Below are 7009 nucleotides of genomic sequence, written 5' to 3' on the forward strand. Positions count from 1 at the left end.
GAAGTTTTTTCTTCCAAATGCCGTCAACCAACATTTTGTTTATGTTTGCCCCAAAATGAATGACAAGTGAATGAAGAGAGCGTATTTTTTGGAAAGAAATATCAATAACTTTGAGTAAAACTGATATATTGACAAGTTCTGCATCGCAAAATATTTGTCTTACTAAGCTCTAAATGTGTTTCGAAGACAGTTTGCATTTAAAATTTGAAATATAAAAATTAGATAAAAAAGCATTTTTTCATACTGACCCTAACGCAACTTAGAAAAAAACGTTATATCGGTTATTTCAAGAGATAGAAAAAAAAATAATTATTGGTTTTGCTTGTTTAATTATTGGTTTTGCTCTACAAATTTGCTTAAAATAACTGGGGCTAAAACATTGTAGAACCGTATTTATATAGATAAAAAGTAAGATTTTTTATTTAATCGAATATTTTGGTAACCCTATTTTTGAGAACATTGAAATGAGCGCTTTGTCATATGTAACAACTTTGTCGAAGACAGTTTTTGTCTAGAGAATAACTGTCGAGCTCTAAATGCTAATTTGCCCTTAAATGCACCTCCTGGACCATTGTGCAATGTTGTAATAATGAACACACAGATCTGTTAAATGTCCTTATATAGAAAACGATATGTTCTTCAAGCATTTCATAGAATTATTGAGGCACTTTCACTTGACTCAGACGAACTATAGTAAGATATGTGATTTGCCACAAAAGATATCAGTTGAACACACGTAATCGGCACGAACTCCTGATTTAGAACAGAAGTTTTCAAATGGTGCTACGCGGGAGATTTGCGCTCCGTGAAGTTACATCAAATGTTCCCACTGGAAAACCCACCTAGAAAAAAAAATTAATTTAAGTTCACTGGGCATATAGTAATTTATCTTGTTTGCTCCGGGTCAGATGTCGTGTAACTGCGACTCGCAACCGAAACAGAGTTGTTTCCTGTTGTTTGGGTTTGTTTGTTTGTATTGTTTAACCCTCCTGTACTCGCGTGCAAAATCATAACACGTTTACTCGCGCACGTTGTCACAGACCGAAAATTGTACTTCTCTGTAATGTTACCATTGTGTATTTTCCAGGCTTTATTGGCATTTTTTGAGGAAAAGGGGATTGACTGAATGAAAAAACTCCAAAAAATATGTTTTCTTCGTCTTTATTATATTTTAATAGTCATCTAATTCTGCCTCCTCAAAATAGAGTAATTTTTGATACTCCAACACAAATAACGAAATTCGAATTTTTCACTGTTATAAATTAAAAGTAAGCAACTGAATACAATTCATGGAAGTATAAAGAGCTATAAAATAACATGAAAACGTATTAATCGATTGTGGTTTCATTGGAGTAAGAATCAGCACATAGCATAACTGCATGCTCGAAACAAACACATTTTTTACATTTCATGCAGTTGTCGCGTGTTTTCGAGTCTTTTATCGAAGAGAAAAATGTATAATGACCTTCTAGATAATTACCAGATGATAAAGGTTCTGGAATATAAAGTTTGCATATTAATAATATTCTTTGTCTCTGTATTCTTGGTAAACTAAGAATTAATGCCTTTTTTAGATGGGGCATGAAAAGATGATATAAAAGGATTTCTAGGAACTTCCTTTTCTTTTTCTTGTTTTCTTGTGGATATTGTCCTTTATAAAAAAAATATCCCCGAAACTGTAACTGTTAAAAATAACCTAAGCTACCGATTGGTATATAGTTTACTGTTTACTATTTTCCCACAAGTGAAATTCTTCCACAAGTGTGTGTATATATAGGACCATTATATTTAGCGAATAACTATACGAAAGTCAAACATTTATATTTTGCTTTTGAACGTATGAATCTAACGACGAATAGTTAATATACGGATCCGTTCAATCCAGTAACAAAAGGCACTGAAATCAAATAAGAATTGTCCGGTAATGATCTTATGCATTATATTCAATAAATATTCCACGGCACTAACATTAATTTATGCATTTCCCTCAAAAATATTCTAGAATATGAAAAAAAGACACTTGTCCAAAAAAGTCAGACCGAAAGTGTTAAAAAAGTGGCACACGTCTCCTTTATACCAACACATGCGATACGCTAAACGATGATGGACGACGAATAACGAAGCTAGAGAGAATCGCAAAGTCGTAGTGTTGATATTTTCTGAGTATAGGAGTGTTAAGGTGAAGGTGGAAGCTAGCCACAAATGGTTGCCACAATGGCGCTCATTTCTTTCATCTCCCTCCCTCACCTCTCGCCCGAAAATCAATAAATTTGCGAAACAGTGTGAAGAAAATGATCGTTTTCGCACACTTCCCATCAATTAATATCAACCAAATTCTAATCGATTACTCACAAGATGTTAAATTTTCATCTGCTGTCGCACTGTATAGTGAAAAACGTCGGAAACTCGAGCGAGTGCTCTGAAAGTTAAATTTTCGTTTTTCAATCTTCGGCAATGGATTTGTTTGTATTGGTGAAAGCATCGTTATTTTTTCGACACTGATGCCAGACAACATCATCGAAACAGCTATAAAAACCACTCAATAAAATGTTATTCCTGAGTCATAGCGTTTCATGTCATGAAAATCAATAGAATAAAATTGTGTTGATATCAATACAATTATTATTTTTACGTTTAATGGGTCAATAATGTAAGTTTTAGCAACTTAAACATTGGGTAAGAAAATTATATTGCAGAGCTCGGAACATTGCCACGGCTGCCTATGCTTTCAAAAACAGTAAACGGAAAAGTATTACATTCAATCAAAATGCCTCGGCCAACGAAGAGAAGGCCAATACTATCAACGAAGGAAAATATTAAGGAATTATCAACATCGAGTTACTATGCGGAGGAACTTGTTAATACCAAAAGAACCCCAATTTTCATGTGTTATAAATTTGCTTGTGTTACGCTCGCGTATAATCAGAATTTTACTTCATATGCAAATGCACCTTCTATATATATATATTTATATTTGCAATTGTTCATCGGAACATATCGTTCATCCATTTTACTTTAGTATTGAATTGTTTTATTTTTTCAAATGTATTCAAAGACTCGTGTCAATGAAGCGCCACACAGTCTGATAAGTGAAGTGATCTATTTACGTGTGCTTTGCTCTTCTCTCACAAACACTATTACCCCATTTTTACACGTGGGTTTACCTATACTACTACAATGGCTAGCTTCCACCTTCACCTTAAAAAGTACAGGTGCTTTTTTTTGACCCCCACCTCATACCCCTACAAAGGTTTGAACAGGTCGATTTATCTTATAGATAGTATGTATGTTTGCATAAAATTTAAGAGACCAGCATTATAAAGCAAAAACAAAAACGAACTGACTCTGTTGCAGGCATGAATTTCTATTAATCGAACATTATAAATTGGCGAAAACTGTAAAAAAAACAATGTTTCTACCCGTATTGACATAATCATAGTCTCAACTTCAGATCCAAAGCTTTCACAAGGCCGGTCAAGAAAATTTCCAACCCGGGAAGATCCTTGACTGATTGGGAATTTAACCCAATATCTAAAAGTGTCAACTAAGAACATATTAGAGATCTGCCACTATTCAGAAATACTCGACATAACCATCTTATGATAAGATAGTTTACGACAATTCTGAATGAGCTATCCCCATTCCAGTTTCCACTTCAGACCCCATATAAAATTTCATTGTGTATCAGTATTCTACCAGTGTTCACTATTAACATAGTCCAGACCTACCAAACGCGCGCGAGGCTCAAACTTTCGTAGACAACGCTCGTTATTATTTTTTTACAATATACATTAACAACAAAGAGAAAAAAAAACATCATCATCATCAGTACGAACATGGTAGTTTTACCTGTAAATGAATTTTGTAAATATCAATCAATTATAAACATATATAAGTTATTAAGCAAAAATTTTATGGAAACCTGTTTACAAAACAGATTTTACGTGTGAAATACACATTTTCTTAAACTCTGCCATTGTTGCCGCACGTTTTATTTCTCTGGGCATCGAATTGAAAAAAAAATACCTTTATACAACAACGAATTCTGTGACCTACTAAACATAAAGTTTGGTGTTCTTGCATCATTCGCGTTTCTTGTATTATATCTATGAACATCACTTCCTCTTTCAATTCGATCACACAAATATCGAGGCAGCATACCGTTTAAAATTTTGAAGATGAACACCATTGTCAAATAATAAATTCTTTGCTTCACAGATAGCCACTGTAGCGCGTCCAACATCAAACTAGAGGAAGTGTATCTATTACATCTTAAAATCAAACGCATTACCTTATTTTCCAAACGCTGCAATCTCGTTAATTGTGTATTGTTTGCAAGGAATAGGATCGACGAGCAAAAATCTATATGCGGTGAAATCAAAGATTTGTATAAATTAATTTTACTGCTTACTGTCAGCTCTTTCTTCAAACGACACAAAACGCCGTACTTCTTGGCAATCTTCTTGATGACATTGTTAATGTGAGACTTAAAAGTTAAATTGTCATCAATGATAACTCCTAAGTATTTTATATCTTTCACGCGTTCTAATGTCTCACCGTCTATTTCGAAATTAACGTCAATACTGGAGTTTGCTGCAGAAATGAGCATGTATTTTGTTTTGCCAACATTTAACTTTAATTGCTTAAATTTGAGCCATTTAGCCAGAGAATGCAAATCTTCGTCTATGTGCTCCGCGGTTTCTTTTATCTCCTTAGCTGCGATGAAGAGGACAGTATCATCCGCGAACAAATTAATGTCGCAATATCGTTAAACCCGTCGCATATCATTTATATATAAAATGAACAAAATGGGCCCTAAAACACTTCCCTGTGGCACCCCGAGTGAGTTACCAATGGGATCGGAAACAGAATCGTTGAAACGAGTATTTTGAGTTCTGTCGCACAAATAGCTTTCAAACCATTTGTACGCCATTCCTACAATTCCAATGCGCTTCAATGTTTGTAACAACAAGGGCCTAGAAATTGTTTCAAAAGCGCGTTTAAGATCCAGAAATACCGCAAATATAGTCTCTTTCGCCTCGATGTTCTCTTTCCATTTTGCTAACACCAGGTTCAGTGCGGTTTCACAAGAGTGTCCCTCTCGATATCCCGACTGTTCTGGTATAAGCAAATTGTTGTTATCTATAAAATGAATCAGCTGACCTTTCACAACAAGTTCTAACAGTTTTACTAATATGTGCAACATGTTAATAGGGCGGTACTCTTCGGCTTTATCCGTCCCATTAACTTTGGGGATTGGAATCACAAGGGATTCCTTCCAAACCTTTGGCACGTGCCCAGTTCGTAGAGATTCATTTATTAGGTCGAGCAGATCGTGTCCAATGACATGAAAACAATCTTGAATCACTTTTGCGTTGACATTATCAGTACCAGCCGATTTTTTCAATGACAAACAAATACCTTTCAAATCCGCAAAAGTGATAGGTGAAAAACAATCTAGTCTGCAATTGATAATAGTCGGCTGTATTATTTCGATAGGTTCACTCACCAACTCAAGGTGCTGCGTCAAATGTTTTTGCTATAAACATAGCTCTGCCATGAAAAAATTTGAAAGCCCCTGATTTAGAATATCACACCACTTTAATTGTTGGTTGAATAAATCAATGCACATTCATGATAAATTTAATTTTTTTTTTTTTAGATGCCATATACAATAATTTTTAATTATTCTAATTCCACAAGGTTTGTGCACGACGCCTTATAGGTTATTCAGGGAAAATAACCTCCCCCCCTCTCCCCCATTCTTGTCGCCCTTGATAATCTTTCATGTGGCCATCTCATCCCTAGTGGTGGCCAACCTTACCAGGCATGATTTCAGTAGCACTATTTTCATACCTTTTTTGATTTATCATATAACATCATGTTTTATTACGTAGTAACTTAACATAGTAAACTTTCTGAAAATCAACGTTGTTGCGGAAAACGTCTGGAGAGCAACGAACAGTCATCGGGTGCGGATGTGTTTATTTTTGCTCCGCGTTTGCTTTTTTTCATCGTTTAGCGTGCTTAAGCGCGTTTCGGCTCAATTCGCTACTGGGATTAATCTGTTGGTGAAACTTATCGGTTGGCCTGAGTGAAGTTCGGAAAATGTGAAATAATGTTTTTAGTTCTACTGCCAAGAGAAAAAAAAGTTTTCGGGTTTATGCAATCGGGTATTATGCAATCAAATATATTCGTGAAAATTTTTCGTTTTCATGTTTCGCTCGTTTCTCGCGTCGTTATTTCCTCTTTAGTGTACTATGTTTATGTTTGAGTGATAGCCAGAATCTCAGCTTAATTTCTTTATACCAGATGCGATCGAGGCAGGAATCGCATTAGTTCTACTAGCAGGACGATTACCCAACCATGTCGAGGAATATCAATACCGCAGCTAAGTTCTTTTTGAGTGTAGTTTGCTTTCTTTAATAGTATTCATGATTCGCAATTCGTAATTTCGAATACCGATCCGAAAGCTCTCCGAAATCCATTTCACAAAAAGACCCTCTCAGTGTTGTGAGAGAGAGAGAAGGGATGGTGGATGCGGCTGTTGTGCGAGAGTGTGGCCGTACGAGTCGTGTGGAGTCATGGGATTGCAGCCGTGGGAATTGTATTGGTGTGGGTGCCTTGTTTTCCCTCGCTTTGATTCTTCGGGCGGGTAGAGTGGTTTGTTTCTTTTTGTGAGTTGTGCAACCATGTTTTCGTGAGAGCTCGGATCCACTGTCTTCATCGCCTTGAGAGCGGTTACATTGGCAGGCTATTTTGTTTACTTGATGAGGCCGATTTCGGGTGGGGCGATGGCAACTAGCGGTCGCATCAGTGCAGTTGTGTGTAGCTGTTTACTTCTCGTGATTGCATACGATTTGTGCGGCCACATTTTCGCACAGCGATGCATCAAATCTAATCTAAATGGAACCAGTTTGGAACTAATATGAACTTAGTACCTTTAGTCTATGAAGCGTACCCGTGATATAAAATTGAATATATCGCAGGGTCCATTGGTTTAGAGAAG

The sequence above is a fragment of the Toxorhynchites rutilus genome, chromosome 3 (assembly GCF_029784135.1).
Source record: "Toxorhynchites rutilus septentrionalis strain SRP chromosome 3, ASM2978413v1, whole genome shotgun sequence".
In the NCBI taxonomy this organism is placed as follows: Eukaryota; Metazoa; Arthropoda; class Insecta; order Diptera; family Culicidae; genus Toxorhynchites; species Toxorhynchites rutilus.